The sequence below is a fragment of the Delphinus delphis genome, chromosome 2 (assembly GCF_949987515.2).
Source record: "Delphinus delphis chromosome 2, mDelDel1.2, whole genome shotgun sequence".
In the NCBI taxonomy this organism is placed as follows: Eukaryota; Metazoa; Chordata; class Mammalia; order Artiodactyla; family Delphinidae; genus Delphinus; species Delphinus delphis.
The window spans coordinates 88,564,607-88,582,977 of NC_082684.1; the positions used below are offsets into that span (position 1 = coordinate 88,564,607).

Sequence of the window (18,371 nt, forward strand, 5' to 3'; positions counted from 1 at the left end):
GGACGTGCAGGCTCAGTGGCCATGGTTCACGGGCCCAGCCGCTCCGCAGCATGTGGGATCTTCCCGGACCGGGACACGAACCCATGTCCCCTGCATGAGCAGGTGGACTCTCAACCACTGCGCCACCAGGGAAGGCCTGAGGGTTGTCTTTTGATCTTGTTTATGGTTTCCTTTGCTGTGCAAAAGCTTTTAAGTTTCATTGATCCCATTTGTTTTTTTTGTTTTTATTTCCATTTCTCTAGGAGGTGGGTCAAAAAGGATCTTGCTGTGATTTATGTCATAGAGTGCGCTGCCTATGTTTTCCTCTAAGAGTTTGATAGTTTCTGGCCTTACATTTAGGTCTTTAATCCATTTTGAGCTTATTTTTGTGTATGGTGTTAGGGAGTGATCTAATCTCATACTTTTACATGTACCTGTCCAGTTTTCCCAGCACCACTTATTGAACAGGCTGTCCTTTCTCCACCGTACATTCCTGCCTCCTTTATCAAAGATAAGGTGACCATATGTGCGTGGGTTTATCTCTGGGCTTTCTATCTTGTTCCATTGATCTATCTTTCTGTTTTTGTGCCAGTACCATACTGTCTTGATTACTGTAGCTTTGTAGTATAGTCTGAAGTCAGGGAGCCTGATTCCTCCAGCTCCATTTTTCTTTCTCAAGATTGCTTTGGCTATTCGGGGTCTTTTGTGTTTCCATACAAATTGTGAAATTTTTTGTTCTAGTTCTGTGAAAAATGCCAGTGGTAGTTTGTTAGGGATTGCATTGAATCTGTATATTGCTTTGGGTAGTAGAGTCATTTTCACAATGTTGATTCTTCCAATCCAAGAACATGGTATATCTCTCCATCTATTTGTATCATCTTTAATTTCTTTCATCAGTGTCTTATAATTTTCTGCATACAGGTCTTTTGTCTCCTTAGGTAGGTTTATTCCTAGATATTTTATTCTTTTTGCTGCAGTGGTAAATGGGAGTGTTTTCTTGATTTCACTTTCAGATTTTTCATCATTAGTGTATAGGAATGCCAGAGATTTCTGTGCATTAATTTTGTATCCTGCTACTTTACCAAATTCATTGATTAGCTCTAGTAGTTTTCTGGTAGCATCTTTAGGATTCTCTATGTATAGTATCATGTCATCTGCAAACAGTGACAGCTTTATTTCTTCTTTTCTGATTTGAATTCCTTTTATTTCCTTTTCTTCTCTGATTGCTGTGGCTAAAACTTCCAAAACTATGTTGAATAAGAGCGGTGAGAGTGGGCAACCTTGTCTTGTTCCTGGTCTTAGTGGAAATGCTTTCAGTTTTTCACCCTTGAGGACGATGTTGGCTGTGGGTTTGTCATATATGGCCTTTACTATGTTGAGGAAAGTTCCCCCTATGCCTACTTTCTGCAGGGTTTTTATCATAAATGGGTGCTGAATTTTGTCAAAAGCTTTCTCTGCATCTATTGAGATGATCATATGGTTTTTCTCCTTCAATTTGTTAATAAGGTGTATCACGTTGATTGATTTATGTATATTGAAGAATCCCTGCATTCCTGGAATAAACCCCACTTGATCATGGTGTATGATCCTTTTAATGTGCTGTTGGATTCTGTTTGCTAGTATTTTGTGGAGGATTTTTGCATCTATGTTCATCAGTGATATTGGCCTGTAGTTTTTTTACTTTGTGACATCCTTGGCTGGTTTTGGTATCAGGGTGATGGTGGCCTCGTAGAATGAGTTTGGGAGTGTTCCTCCCTCTGCTATATTTTGGAGGAGTTTGAGAAGGATAGGTGTTAGCTCTTCTCTAAATGTTTGATAGAATTCGCCTGTGAAGCCATCTGGTCCTGGGCTTTTGTCTGTTGGAAGATTTTTAATCACAGTTTCAATTTCAGTGCTTGTGATTGGTCTGTTCATATTTTCTATTTCTTCCTGATTCAGTCTTGGCAAGTTGTGCATTTCTAAGAATTTGTCCATTTCTTCCAGGTTGTCCATTTTGTTGGAATAGAGTTGCTTGTAGTAATCTCTCATGATCTTTTGTATTTCTTCAGTGTCAGTTGTTACTTCTCCTTTTTCATTTCTAATTCTATTAATTTGAGTCTTCTCCCTTTTTTTCTTAATGAGTCTGGCTAATGGTTTATCAATTTTGTTTATCTTCTCAAAGAACCATCTTTTAGTTTTATTGATCTTTGCTATCGTTTCCTTCATTTCTTTCTCATTTATTTCTGATCTGATTTTTATGATTTCTTTCCTTCTGCTGACTTTGGGTTTTTTTTTGTTCTTCTCTCTCTAATTGTGTTAGGTGCAAGGTTAGGTTGTTTATTCGAGATGTTTCCTGTTTCTTAAGGTAGGATGGTATTGCTATAAACTTCCCTCTTAGAACAGCTTTTGCTGCATCCCATAGGTTTTGGGTCATCATGTCTCCATTGTCATTTGTTTTTTGGTATTTTTTATTTCCTCTTTGATTTCTTCAGTGATCACTTCGTTATTAAGTAGTGTATTGTTTAGCCTCCATGTGTTTGTATTTTTTACAGATCTTTTCCTGTAATTGTCTCATAGCATTGTGGTCGAAAAAGATACTTGATGCAATTTCAATTTTCTTAAATTTACCAAGGCTTGATTTGTGACCCAAGATATGAGCTATCCTGGAGAATGTTCCATGAACACTTGAGAAAAAGTGTATTCTGTTGTTTTTGGATGGAATGTCCTATAAATATCAATTAAGTACATCTTGTTTAATGTATCATTTAAAGCTTGTGTTTCCTTATTTATTTTCATTTTGGATGATCTGTCCATTGGTGAAAGTGGGGTGTTAAAGTCCCCTACTATGAATGTGTTACTGTCAATTTCCCCTTTTATGGCTTTTAGTATTTGCCCTATGTATTGAGGTGCTCCTATGTTGGTTGCATAAATATTTACAATTGTTATATGTTCTTCTTGGATCGATCCCTTGATCATTATGTAGTGTCCTTCTTTGTCTCTTCTAATAGTCTTTATTTAAAAGTCTATTTGGGGGCTTCCCTGGTGGCGCAGTGGTTGAGAGTCCGCCTGCCGATGTAGGAGACACAGGTTCGTGCCCCGGTCTGGGAGGATCCCACATGCCGCAGAGCGGCTGCGCCTATGAGCCATGGCCACTGAGGCTGCATGTCCAGAGCCTGTTGCTCTGCAACGGGAGAGGCCACAACAGTGAGAGGCCCATGTACCGCAAAAAAAAAAAAAAAAAGTCTATTTTGTCTGATATGAGAATTGCTACTCCAGCTGTCTTTTGGTTTCCATTTGCATGGAATATCTTTTTCCAACCCCTTACTTTCAGTCTGTATGTGTCTCTAGGTCTGAAGTGGGTCTCTTGTAGACAGCATATACATGGGTCTTGTTTTTGTATCCATTCAGCCAATCTTGTCTTTTGGTGGGAGCATTTAGTCCATTTACATTTAAGGTAATTATCGATATGTATGTTCCTATTCCCATTTTCTTAATTGTTTTGGGTTCGTTATTGTAGGTCTTTTCCTTCTCTTGTGTTTCTTGCCTAGAGAAGTTCCTTTAGCATTTGTTGTAAAGCTGGTTTGGTGGTGCTGAACTCTCTCAGCTTTTGCTTGTCTGTAAAGGTTTTAATTTCTCCATCAAATCTGAATGAGATCCTTGCTGGGTAGAGTAATCTTGGTTGCAGGTTTTTCTCCTTCATCACTTTAAATATATCCTGCCAGTCCCTTCTGGCTTGCAGAGTTTCTGCTGAAAGATCAGCTGTTAACCTTATGGGGATTCCCTTGTGTGTTATTTGTTGTTTTTCCCTTGCTGCTTTTAATATTTTTCCTTTGTATTTAATTTTTGACAGTTTGATTAATATGTGTGTTGGTGTATTTCTCCTTGGATTTATCCTGTATGGGACACTCTGTGCTTCCTGGACTTGATTAACTATTTCCTTTCCCATATTAGGGAAGTTTTCAACTATAATTTCTTCAAATATTTTCTCAGTCCCTTTCTTTTTCTCTTCTTCTTCTGGAACCCCTATAATTCGAATGTTGCTGTGTTTAATGTTGTCCCAGATGTCTCTGAGACTGTCCTCAGTTCTTTTCATTCTTTTTTCTTTATTCTTCTCTGCAGCAGTTATTTCCACTATTTTATCTCCAGGTCATTTATCCATTCTTCTGCCTCAGTTATTCTGCTATTGATCCCATCTAGAGTATTTTTAATTTCATTTATTGTGTTGTTCATCGTTGCTTGTTTCATCTTTAGTTCTTCTAGGTCCTTGTTAAATGTTTCTTGCATTTTGTCTATTCTATTTCCAATATTTTGGATCATCTTTACTATCATTACTCTGAATTCTTTTTCAGGTAGACTGCCTATTTCCTCTTCATTTGTTAGGTCTGGTGGGTTTTTATCTTGCTCCTTCATCTGCTGTGTGTTTTTCTGTCTTCTCATTTTGCTTATCTTACTGTGTTTGGGGTCTCCTTTTTGCAGGCTGCAGGTTCGTAGTTCCCGTTGTTTTTGGTGTCTGTCCCCAGTGGCTAAAGTTGGTTCAGTACCACATTATATTTATCTATTCATCAGTTGATGGACGTGTATAGTTTTCATTTTGGGCTATTATGAATAATGCTTTTATGAACATTTACGTACAAGTTTTTTTGTGAATGTATTTTTCATTGATCATGGATGTATATCTAGGAGTCGAATCACTGTATCATATGTTAACTCCATGGTTAACATTCTGAGGAACTGGCAAACGGTTTTCCAAAGTGGCTGTACGAGTTTTACATTCCCACCAGCAATGTGTGAGGGTTCCAGTTTCTTCACATCCTCATCGACACTTGTAAGTCCATTGTTTTTGATCATATCCATCCTAGTGGGTGTGACATGGTGTCTCACTGTGGTTTTAATTTGCATTGCCCCAGTGACTAATGATGTTGATCGTCTTTACATGTGCGTATTGGCCATTTGTACGTCATCTTTGGGTCACCTCAGTCTTAGGACAGATAAAAATTAAAATACCTTTATTTAGAGCGGAACTGATGCCTGTTTATAGGAACCAACAGCATTCTTTCAAGTGAGGCCAAATTAATAGTTGTTTAAAAATGCAAAGGGGAAATACTTCTTTAAATATATAGCATAGGACTCTGGGGTTAAACACACACTTTTATCTTTAAGAAGTTACAAAAATTAACCTCAAAGCTAAGTGATTTCTCTTAAGGAAAGCTAAGGAAATTTCTCTTTTAGAGCAGAAAAATAAACAGTAACTACCGTTCACATCAAAAATTAAACAATGGGCTTGTAAGAGACATTACCACCAATATTCCTATTTTTGGAGGAGCCTCTGAGACTTGCTTAGGACTTAGTAGATAATGTAACAAATCTGCTGTTTCGAAAAAGATAAAGTTATCATTTTAATATTAATGAACCCACAGAGAAAAACTCAGTTCACCTGAAAGCTAAAGTATAAGCGGAGGGGGACTATCATACAGCCCTGCCCCTGACAGTGCTCAATTAATATTTGTTGACTGAATTAATTTGAAAATAACTTCCACTCTACTTAATAATAGCTACTATTTACTGAGTGCTTAAATGTGCCAGATTAAGAGCTTCATGTATGTTATCTTATTCACTCATCTATGAGGAAGTATTCTTTTTTTTTTAAATAAGGACAAATTTAATTTATTCATTTATTTTTAAATTTTATTTATTGATTGATTGATTTTTGGCTGCGTTGAGTCTTCGCTGCTGTGCGCAGGCTTCCTCTAGTTGCAGCGAGGGGGGCTACACTTCGTTGCGGTGCGCGGGCTTCTTATTGCTGTGGTTTCTCTTGTTGCGGAGCACGGGCTGTAGGCGCACGGGCTTCAGTAGTTGCAGCACGTGGGCTCAGTAGTTGTGGCTCATGGGCTGTAGAGCGCAAGCTCAGTATTTGTGGCGCACGGGCTTAGTTGCTCCGGGCACGTGGGATCTTCCCAGACCAGGGATGTGTCCCCTGCATTGGCAGGCAGATTCTTAGCCACTGCGCCACCAGGGAAGTCCTGAGGAGGTATTCTTAAAATAATCTCAAATCTCATGTAGATGAAGAAATTAAGCCTTGGGGAGGTTAAATAAATTGCCCAACGTCAAACAGCTGCCTAGTGACTGACAGAGGCAAATTCAAACGCAGGCACAGACTTCAAAGCCTGTGCCCTTACCTCTCATACCTCTTGATTTGATCCAGATTCTCAGGGAAATACGCATTGCAACACAAGGTACATGTGTAATCCAACTACTTTCAATATCAGTTACTCTCCTGTAAGCTTCATGTTGTGTCACATGCTTCCATTTATCCTTCAGGATATCTGAGTGTTTCTTCTGGGAGTTATTTATCAGATAACTGCCCTTCTTAGGATAACACTGTACCTATAAAGATTGCATGGTAGAGTCTTTGACAAATTGAACTTCTACAGGTCAGCTATAGCTGAATGCCAAGGACAGGGAAAGACCAGAACATAGTATGAGCACTCCAGTGCTTGCTACGGCAGCATGTATACTAAAATTGGAACTACAGAGATTAGCACGGCCCCTGCACGAGGATGACATGCAAATTCATGAAGCGTTCCATATTTTTATGTAAAAGAATGAAATTAGAACATTCTCTAACACCATACACAAAAATAAACTCAAAATGGATTAAAGACCTAAATGTTAAGACCGGATACTATAAAACTCTTAGGGGAAAACATAGGCAGAACACTCTCTGACATAAATCGCAGCAAGATATTTTCTGATCCACCTCCTAGACTAATGAAAATAAAAACAAGGATAAACAAATGGGACCTAATGAAACTTAAAAGCTTTGCACAGCAAAGGAAAGCATAAGGTATGGGTACTCTAAACAAGCACAGGAATGGCTTAGGTGTTTTACTGAGAACTCTACAGAGGCAAGAGAAGGTATTTTAGCATAGGTGTAGCTGTTGCCCCTGCACTTCAGTCAAAGAGGGGAGAACATGAGGAAGGGGATGGATGCTCCACAAGGGTCTATCCTATGGGGATGGTTCTGGAAATAGACTACATATTCATCCCCACTTGAGTCCACCCTTAAGACTTTTCGCAGGGGCTAAAATAGCTCCACTCACCCTGCTGAAAAAGGTGCCTCACATTTCCCTCTGAGTCGGCACTTCCCTTTCCTAACCCAACAGCCGCTAGCACCGGTGGTGCTGGCCAGGGGTGGGCCACATCTAGTCAGCACCCAAGAGTGAGGAAGGCATTTGGCCAATTCCAGAAATGGTGGAGAAGTTACTGAATCACCATCATTAAGTTATATGATGTCAGCGCCACAAAGATTTCTTTGCCCATGAACAATTCCTGATTTTGCAGGAAATATCCTTGGATGCCTTAGTGGTGGGAGAGCAGCTTTCACTGGATCCTCTCCCTCGTCTCATTCATTCAGCCTAAATTCTTCTCCCATTATTTTTTCAACCTTCTTCTTAACTCTCTCTGACTCCCTATTTTCACGTCTGGCCTAGATCCTCAAAAAAAAAAAAAAAAAAGAAAGCTATGAAATAAGAAAGGGATTGAGTGGCCAACAACTAGCGGATGGGTTAGGAAATTAAAACACATTCAGCATTGGGCTCTTAAGTGAAGAAATAAAAAAATTTAATGACTATTTCTTAAATGAATGAATAACTTTAGGATTTAGAGTAAATAGATTTCATCATCGGATAAAACATGCAGCCACTAAGAAGAATATTTACAGAGAATTTTAATAACGTAGAGCAATTCCTATGTCATGATATTAAGAGGAAAAGAACAGAATATGAAATTATACATATAGTATGCTCTCAACCGTGATGAATACCTATGCATGTAAAATGCTGGAAAGAAATTCACTAAAATTTTAATAGTTACTATCCTTGGATAGAGATATAATGGGTGTTCTTTATAATCTTCTTTCTGCTTTTCAGCAACTTGTGCAGTTTTCTCTATGAGCCATTCTTACATTTATAATCAGGAAAAAACCCCATAAATGTCAATTTTTTCTTTAGCAGAAAAGGATTCTGTGTATACTGCAAAGAACTCTCTTACTGTCCCAGATGTTTTCCCTCACAGCCCCAGGAAAACTGTAAACCCTGCTCTGGGAGAACACCTCCCATGGCCACCTGGCTCCTCTGTGTCCACACATGTGATGATCCGGCAGGACGCAGGGATTAGCATGGGAAGGCACGTCTGTCTGTTGTGCACTTTGCCCAGCTCTCTCAGATCTGTGCTTGCTGTTTCACTCCCATCTGTCTCACTTGTTGCTGGTGAGGAATTTCCCCAAATTATCACTCCCAGCAGAAGGCATTTCTCTAACTAGGCCCTGGGAAATGGAGACGTAACATTTGCCAGTTTTCTGTACCCCTCTCTCGGATTGGCTTGGGCAACATCCCAGGAGAAAGCACTTATCCCCACCCCCATCAAGATCGTTTAAGTGGCAAAGCTCCCCCCACAGTCATGTCACGTTCTCACTAAAGAAAGGCCTGCCTAAATAGAATTATTCAGAATTTGCAAGCTTAGGGTCCAGGTAGGAGCCAATTTTGAATTTTTGCTTAAGAATCCTAAATTTCCATTTCTGCCAGGCTGTTCAGAATTTAAAAGCAAAGCTATATACTAAGACTGAGGATTGTAAGGCCTGAGCCACAGATGTTCAGCCGTAAGATGGAAATGAAATGATCTGAGAGGCATGAATGTTTAATGAGGCCTGATTTAGAAATGACAGGATATATAGCCCACACGTGGCCTTTTCTGGAAAGTTATCTTGTTCATGTGAACATTGACGCGTATCAACATTCCCCAGAGAGCGCATCTGCCACCTGAGACAGTGTACTTCTCTGGCCCAGCTCTGTAGCAGCCAAATTACTGAGTCAACAACCAATGTATGGCGGGGAAAATCCAGTAATCCCAAATTCTCATACACAGCCATTTAAAATAAATGTTTACTACTATAGGACAAATTCCTCACTGAATCTGGTTAGATCAACTTGTAATGTTTCATTGTTGTCCTTGTTTCTCAGGTCCAAAGCCGTCTCCAGCCTCCACAGGCAGAGCGAAGCAATTCCTCCCTGAGTACCAGTGCACCTTGTTAATACCTCTTTTATAGCACTTGTTACATGCCTGTAACAGCTTGTTTCCAGATCTGTCTCTATCATCAGAGTGAGATCTCTGGAGAGCAAGGGCTATAGGTCCTGTACCAGAGCACAGTGATTGCCGCTTAATAAATGTCTGTGGAATTAATTGACCCTAAACTTGCAGAAGGTACTATCAAGAGAAATCTTACTTTAATGTGTTAAAACTATTCTCATGAGTTTGTGGGACATTTTATTTTCCATTACAGGTTTTAGATTTATAGAAAAGTTACAAAGGTAGTACAGAGTTCCTATATACCTGTCACCCAGTGTCAGTTCTCCCTAATGCTGTCATCTTACATTACCATGGTACATTTGTCAAAACTAAGGAACTGGGCTTCCCTGGTGGCGCAGTGGTTGAGAGTCTGCCTGCCGATGCAGGGGACACGGGTTCGTGCCCCCGTCCAGGAGGATCCCACATGCCGCGGAGCGACTGGGCCCGTGAGCCATGGCCGCTGAGCCTGTGCGTCCAGAGCCTGTGCTCTGCAATGGGAGAGGCCACAACAGTGAGAGGCCCACGTACCGCAAAAAAAACCCAAAAAACAAAAAAACTAAGGAACTAACACTGTGTATTCCTATTAATGAAACTCCAGACTTTATTCAGATTTCACCAGTTTTCCCACCAATGTCCTTTTTCCATTCCAGGATCCCATCCAGGATACCACATTATGTTTAGTTGTCGTGTCTTCTCTGGTCTTCTCTGGTCTGTGACAGTTTCTTAGTCTTTGCTCTATGACAGTTTGTTTGTTTTTAGTTTTTATTGGAGTATAGTTGATTTACAATGCTGTGTTCATTTCAGGCATACAGCAAAGTGAATCAGTTATACATATACATATATCCATTCTTTCTTAGATTCTTTTCCCATATAGGCCATTACAGGGTACTGAGCAGAGTTCCCTATGCTATATAATAGGTCCTTATTAGTTATCTATTTTATATATAGTAGTGTGTATATGTCAATCCCAATCTCCCAATTTATCCCTCCCCCCCTTACCCCCTGGTAAGTATAAGTTTATTTTCTACATCTGTGACTCCAGTTCTGTTTTGTAAATAAGTTCATTTGTACCCTTTTTTTAGATTCCATATATAAGCGATATCACATATTTGTCTTTCTCTGACTTACTTCACTCAATCTCTAGGTCCATCCTTCTTGCTGCAAATGACATTATTTTGTTCTTTTTTATGGCTACCATGATAGTTTTGAAGAGTACTGGTTGGGTATTTTGTAGATTGTCCCTCAAATTGGTTTGGTCTTACGTTTTCCTCGTCATTAGACTGGGGTTATGTATGTGTTTTTGGAAAGCATACCACAAATGCCAAGTGCCCTTCTCATCACATTACATCAGGAGGTAAATGATATCCCCATGCTATCACTGATGAGGTTAACCCTGACCACTTGGTGAAGGTGGTATGTGCCAGGTTTCTCCACTATAAAGTTAGTGTTTTTCCTTTCCATTCGCTATTCTTTAGAGGTGAGTCACTAGGACCGGCCTGGAAGGGAAGAGAGGTTTATCTTCATATAGTATTTGGAATTCTTTCATTAGGGAGATTTATCTCTTATCCTCCCTTTATTTATGGAGATTTTAATTTAGTAGATAATAGTAATTCCTTGAATTTGTGGGAAGTTAAACTAAAATGATAACTGTATAAGACAGTAAGTTTGGGCCAATATAAAGTAAGCATATGGTGTTAGAATATGAATTTAAGAGATAAACACCTCTTTTGGGGACACCACCATGGCTGAGAGAGTTCACATCAATAAACTTTCCAGATTACTGAAATGTATTCCTTCAATCACCAAGAGCTTCTTTTTTTTTAATATATAAATTTCTCCCATTCTTCTGGCTGCCTTTCTATGGTATATCATATGCTTTTATCTTCTTGAACAGAATATCCTGAACAAAAATTTAGCCTTTTTACAAAAATTGATCATGATACTGAAATTCACAGCAATGATGATGGTTAAACTTGATGACCTCTAAAGTTTTTTCCAATCTAAGTTTAACAACTATCAACAAGATTAATGAAGTTACGTCCCCAAATAACCGAAGACTTCTTGTTTTAAACCTAAGGTTTTTACTTTGGGCTGGGGTACAGTGGTCTCAGCCTTACTTCTAGATCAGAGAGAAGCAACAGGTGTTCACACAAGAGCAGGTAGGACAGCTCATACAAATCACGCAGGGAGGTTTTTAAAGCCAGATTCTGATTCAGGCCTGAGATTCTGCATTTCTAACAACCTCCCAGGTGATGCCAGTGTTGCTGGTCCATAGATCCTTCTTTGAGTGACAAGGACCCAGGGAACCCTACATACCCAACTCTGTAGTCTGGCTGTTGGCAAGGCTTTAGGAGGCCAGGAAGTTCCTGGGACGGGGCAGAACTTTTCTCTCATGCTGTGAAGAGCTTTGAATAGACATGGATCATTCACAAAGTACAGTCAGAGCTTAGAAAAAGAAGGAGCTAGGTGACAGAAATAAATAACTCATTCTTCTAAAATAAGCCAAAGGAGGGAAAGAGAATTCTCTCCCTTAAGAGAACTGCTTTAGAGGCAAACAGTTCTTGGACTTTCTGGTTCCTCTGATGTTGAAAAGAAGCACCCAGACTACATCAAAAGGGCAATAAGCTAGTTTTACATAAAGATCAGTTTTGTGGAGAGAGGTCCACTTCTAGAACTTGAGGCTTCTTATCCTAAAATTACACTTGAGGATTTTAGGATGACGCTAATGTACATTTTATATGAGTCCTTCTATTTTCTTACAAACACAAGGTGTCCTTCAAGATCTAAGCCACAGCAGCCAAGCCCTTAGTTGCTTTCAAATTAAGCTAATATGACATATGGAATCTACTTATTTAAATATATTTAAATCTAAAGTCTACTTATTTAAATATATTTAAATCTAAAGTCATTCCTCACTATCCAAGGGGGATTGGCTTCAGGACCTCTGTGGATTCCAAAATCCACGGATGCTCAAGTCAGGGTTTCTTTCAAGTCCTAGTCTTTCACCACTCCATCTCCATAGCTCAGAAAGATATTTTGCATACATTTCAAAATGCTTATCCCTGCTTACAATGTCATTAATAAAGCTGATTCTGCCAACTTGTGCCTAACCCTTGAGCAAGTTGCAGCTTTAATGTTATATCAAGTAATCATCAGAGGAAAAATAGCTGAGATTTGACCTCATTTCTTGAGTAGATATGTTTGTGGTTGTCAGCTAGCTAAGCTAGTGGTTTAGTTAATATTATACAGAGTTATTGCTAAACTCTTTTCTTCCCCAGATAATGACTAAAAATCAAAGTTTATAGCATGAATTATTACCAGTTGATAAGATTCTGAATTTATCATACTGGGTAACAAATATTATATGAGTTGATTTAATTAATTAATATATTTTAAATTTTTTGGCCGCACTGCGAGGCATGTGGGATCTTACTTCCCCAAACAGGGTTCCAACCCGCACCCACTGCATTGGAAGCACGGAGTCTTAACCACTGGACTACCAGGGAAGTCCCCAGAGTTGATTTTAGATGAAAAAATGACTCTGGTATCATTGACTGAATTATAAAAGGTAAAGAAGAAAAATGTTGACTGCTGCCTGAAAAAATTTAGCTTGGTAAATATATATCTAAGACAGCGGCAGGCACTGTGGCAGGGTGAGATGCAGTCAGCCTAGTAGTGGGAACATGGGCTCTAGAGCTGTACTTCCAGGTTTGAAGTCTGACTCTACATTTGTTGGCTGTATGACCTTGTGAAGTTGTTTAAACCCTCTGGATCTCAGCTTTCTTGAATGTAACAGGAATAATACTAGTACATAACTCACAGAGTTGTTATGATGATTAAATAATATACGTAAAGCACCACTCACTACACGTTCGCTATTGTTATTCTTATTCATAGGAACTGGGGGACTTCCCTGGTGGCGCAGTGGTTAAGAATCCACCTGCCAATGCAAGGCACACAGGTTTGATCCCTGGTCTGGGAAGATCCCACATGCCGTGGAGCAACAAAGCCCATGCGCCACAACTACTGAAGCCCGCACGCCTAGAGTCCACGCTCGGCAACAAGAAAAGCCACCGCAATGAGAAGCACGTGCACCTCAACGAAGAGTAGCCCCCTCTCGCCACAACTAGAGAAAGCCTGTGAGCAGCAACGAAGACACAGCGCAGCCAAAAATAAATAAATAAAATAAATTTATTTAAAAAAATAGGAACTGAAATGGGGAGAAGGGGAACTAGTCAAGACAGGAAGGCAAGTGTGGCCACATTAAGAAAAAGATGCTGAGAGCAAGTTCAGAAATGGGGAAGATAATACTTTCCACATCTGCTTCCTACATCAGGTACTCTCTGGACGTGACTACAACACTCTTGTATATAACTCTTCACTATTTGCATGTGTGTTTGTGTGTGTGTGTAATATTTCAAAGTGATTTCCTATATATCATTTCATTTGATTATCAGCCATCTATGGAGGTAAGATCTCTTATGCAATCTAGCAAATACTGCTGACTCTCACAGTATGTGGGTAAGGCAAGCACAGGATGGACCCTCAGAGCACCAAAGTACAGTGCAGGAGAGCACAGTAGAGCATAGCAGGCCATCCCTTCCTGTCTGGATTACCAGAAGTGTTGCTGGGCTCTTTATATGTCACTGGAGATGAAATGTGGGGCTATTTTCTTTCCCAAGATGACCTTATTGTACATTTCCTGAAAGCATTATATTTGATGATCCTCACAGCTTCATATTCATCAAATATATTGGGTTTGCCAAAAAGTTTGTGCGAGTTTTTCTGTAAGATGTTACAGAACGAACTTTTTGGCCAACCCAATACTTCATGTTCCTTGGTAGTAAGCATATTGCATGCCTCACCCAGCCTTAGCTATGTATCAGAAAGTAGCCATTTAAAGCACTTTCTCTGTTTAGCCCTGAGAGATACTTGAATTGCTATTTTGTTTTGTTTGTTTTTGCTATGATAGCAAGGCAATATCCTACAGAACAGTGCCACAAAAATATTTCAAATAGAATTAAGGGAACAGTAGAAATGACAATATGGTGATGATCAGAACATAATCTCTAGCTGAGTAATAGGAAACATGTGTCGGAGAAGTTACTGGCTTATTGTTATTAATTAAAACAATAATTAACACTGGCCACTTACCATGTGCCTGGCAGTATGCCAAGTGTTTTATGTGAATATAATCAACGTGATATTGCAATATGCCCAGCATATAGCAAACAGGAGGAGTTTAATAGATATTTGTTGAGTAAATCTGTGAGATAGGAATTACTTTCATCAATTTTACAAATGATGAAAATTAGGTTTAGAATTTTAAGCTTTGCCTAAGTTCACATAACTAATAAGTAACAAGTGAACCTAGCTGGTAAACTGAAATTGATTGTAGCATAACATAGTGTAGTGGTTCAGAGTGGGAACCACAGAGCTAGTTTTGAATCCTAGCTCTGCCACTTACTAACTGTGTGACCTTGGGGAAGTTACTTAGCCTTTCTGTGCCTCAGTTCCTTCATCTGTAAATTAGAAATAATAATCCCAACCTCCCAAGGTTATTGGGAGGATTAAATGAGATCACACATGCAAAGCACTTAGAACTGTGGCTGGCACCCTCTAAATATAACTATTACTGTTTAGTAGAGCCTTATATTACATACCAATAGAGTTTTCTACTTTTCAAAAGAAATTTTTATACATTATCTCATAACGTCCTTATAAGGTGGACAATAATCATTACAATTAAGACAATAGAATCTCATGGAGTATAATCAATAAAAATATTGAATCACTATGTTGTACACCTGAAACTAATATTCTAAATCAACTATACTTCATTTAAAAAATAATATTATCTCACTTAATCCTCATAATAATCCATTTTATAGATTACAAGAATCAGGCTCAGAAAGGTAAAATGGATTGCTAAAGATCATACAGCAAGTAGTTAGGCCCTGTTGAGAAAAGGTAGAATGAAAGATTAAAGATAACACAGTGTCAACTCTTAAAATAAGAAGGGAGTAGAGGGAAGACAGGGAGGAAAACAACTAGCTCATTCAAGGCATAATGAAGCCATGTACTAAAAGGGGGTGCAGGGCTTCCCTGGTGGCGCAGTGGTTGAGAGTCCGCCTGCCGATGCAGGGGTCGCGGGTTCGTGCCCCGGTCCGGGAAGATCCCACATGCCGCGGAGCGGCTGGGCCCGTGAGCCATGGCCACTGAGTCTGCGCGTCTGGAGCCTGTGCTCCGCAACGGGAGAGGCCACAACAGTGAGAGGCCCGCGTACTGCAAAATAAATAAATAAATAAATAAATAAATAAATAATAAAAATAAAAGGGGTGCAGGTTACATGCTGAGGAAAGCCAAAGGAAGAATTGATGAATTCTGTCTGGAGGTGGTATGTTTGCCTAGAATCCATCCCAGTGGCACCAAAGCAGGTCAGACACTGTTTCATGGCAATGAAACATATTGAGTCTGCTTGAAGTCAGAAAAGTTTGAGGGTCTGGGAGTAGCAGAGAAACATGGAAAGAAGTTTCCCAAAGAAAACTTTGAAAAATGCCTAAGCATTCATGACCACTCCCACACATCTTTGGGACGTGGGAGGGAAACAGTGACCTTCATTTCAAAGGGCAAATGAAGTATTCAGTAACGAGGATAATGTGAACAATGTGAGAAGTGAGTTATACATGGCCCGAGGCATGTAGAAATTATGTGAAAATAAGTAACTATATAGTCAACAGATTGTTTCATACACCTGGGTGTGAATCTTGGGAAAACCTAGAACCACAGGTGAGAACACTTCAAACTCAAATTTTACAGCCTTACGGCTTATTTGGTTCTGGACTCCCTCTAGTGGTTCAAACCTTTGGTGCTTTAATTGGTACTCTCCAGTTCGTAGAATCATCAAATTTTGGGTCATATTAAAAACAAGAAAAAGGACCACACAACTCCTGAGTGGTTTCCCACAAGAAGAAAATTTTGTGATTGAATGGTATGATAATGTGGCTATTAAGGTAGTTGAAATAATAGTGTTTCAAATGGTCTGACCTAAAGGGACACAGTGGATTTCACTGGCTGACTAGAAAAGCCAGTTATAGTTCTGCTGAGAATGTGTGGATAATAGCTGAAGGTCCAGGAACAGGATTTCTGTTTGCTTTTGTTTGCAACCTAAGGTGAGAATTCAACCTTTTAAGGATAGAGAGAAGTGACTATTTTCTGGGTATATGGGTCCTACAAGGTCAGAGAATTCTAGCTTGACCTTGTATAAAGTCAACCTTTCAGACCAACCCAAAGCAACATGTGGTTCCCTTCATATCATATCCCTAATATTGCAACCTATACATCTGTTTTAAACCAAATTCAGAAAATTCTAAGAGTGATTTAACTTTATTTGCTTCCCTGTATTGGCTTTGGTTATGCCCCTTGGCTGTCTCCTACTTCTTGCACATGACCACATGAGGAGGCAGACTCTTGTGTTCACTCTATTAAACTTTCACTTCCTAGCCAGTTCTGCATTATAGATTACATAAATCTGCCAACTCTTTAATATGACAGCCCTTTGCATATTTAGGACAGTTATCATGTCCTGTCTTCTTTCCCTTTTTTGGATCCCCAAAGCTTCTTGGAACCAGAATAAAAGAACCTCTGTGAGGTAGAGGTATCATAATTGAATAACTTAATGGGTATTTTGTTCACATCTTCAGAGGTAAAAACATTGGCTTTTAAAAAAACTTATTGAACTACAGTTGATTTACAATGTTGTGTTAGTTTCAGGTGTACAGCAAAGTGAATCAGTTGTGCATACACACATATCCATTCTTTTTTCGATTCTTTTCCCATATAGGTTATTACAGAATATTGAGTAGGGTTCCCTGTGCTGTACAGTAGGTCCTTATTAGATATCTCTTTTATATATAGTAGTGTGTATATGCTAATCACAATCTCCTAATTTATCCCCCCCCCCCCCCGCCTTCACCTTTGGTAACCATAAGTTTGTTTTCTCCAACTGGGACTCTATTTCTGTTTTGTAAATAAGTTCATTTGTACCCTTTTTTTAGATTCCACGTAAAAGAGATATCCTATGATATTTATCTTTCTCTCTCTGATTTAGTATGATAATCTCTAGGTCCATCCGTGTTGCTGCAAAAAAAATTGGCTTTTTATTTCAGAAAATACAAAGCTGTTCTTGAAAAGTCTGAGTTTAGAGTCTTTGTTCTCCAAAGAGAATAGAAAGCAATACGATTAAGAGAAAGAAGCAAACAGGATGTAATGGGTGATTTACCCATTTCAGGACCTCCTCCTAGTATGCTATTTTCTTGTTCCTTTTACGTTGTTCCAGCACAGTAGTTGGAAACATACAGCAGAGATCTGATAAGTGACTGTGGACTCCAGACGTTAGTCATAGTGTCTTCCCTGAGGTTTGGATAGAGTGAGGCCAGGAATGGGCATTAGTCATAAGATCCCAGATCTGACAGTACTTTCCATTGAGAAGAGATCACTATAGAGTCTGCAGCTGATTATTTGCATAAGTAGGAAGAAAAAGCACTCAAACCCCAGTGACTTAAGCATTCCATCTGCAATCTCAATTTTGTAATCACATAAATTTGGTTTTCAGTGAAAGTGGGAAAAACAGAGGTAGAAAGATGTGAGTAGGATAAAAAACAAGGCATATTATCTTGACTTTGAATATCTGTAGCTCTTTTCTTTTTTTTTTTTTCCCGCCGTACGCGGGCCTCTCACTGTTGTGGCCTCTCCCGTTGCGGAGCACAGGCTCCGGACGCGCAGGCTCAGCAGCCATGGCTCACGGGCCCAGCCGCTTCGCGGCATGTGGGATCTTCCCAGACCGGGCAGGCGGACTCTCAACCACTGGGCCACCAGGGAAGCCCTATAGCTCTTTTTGATGAGCAGAATTTAAAAGGATAGGAGGAAAGAGTAATTCCCGGTGGGGAGGGGAGAGGAGAAGTGGAAAGAGAATATTAGGTGGAGGTCTTAATAATGTAGACGGGCATTGCCTCTAATACAGGACTTAGTACTGTTGTGCCCCAGATAGACAATAAGGACTTAATCACATGAACAGAAGAGGTTATGATTAAGTTGTTGTCAAAGAACATTCAAAGGAGAAGTCAGGAATATGAACAGAATGTACTGGTGTGCCACAACTACGTCAGATGGCTTGGTTTTCCTTCTTTCCCTTCTTCAAGGGATTTAAAATGCTACACTGTGATTCTCTTTTGCTCGGCTGATGCTTTTGTATACGAAGGACATGCATGGACTTTACAAACAGGTTGGAA

General features: G+C 39.5%; 1 long non-coding RNA gene and 1 other non-coding gene across 2 annotated transcripts in view; both read left to right on the forward strand.

The window, feature by feature from the left end:
- Positions 1-13,242, forward strand: part of LOC132420593 (uncharacterized) — an 88,464-nt gene extending 75,222 nt beyond the window's left edge. Inside the window, exon 3 of the long non-coding RNA XR_009518391.1 lies at positions 12,979-13,242. This is a non-coding gene — a long non-coding RNA (uncharacterized lncRNA). The remainder of the gene's footprint in view (positions 1-12,978) is intronic.
- LOC132421254 (U6 spliceosomal RNA) lies at positions 6,449-6,550 on the forward strand. Its single transcript, XR_009518543.1, has one exon. It is a non-coding gene; the product is annotated as a U6 spliceosomal RNA (small nuclear RNA).
- Positions 13,243-18,371: the final 5,129 nt, after the last annotated feature.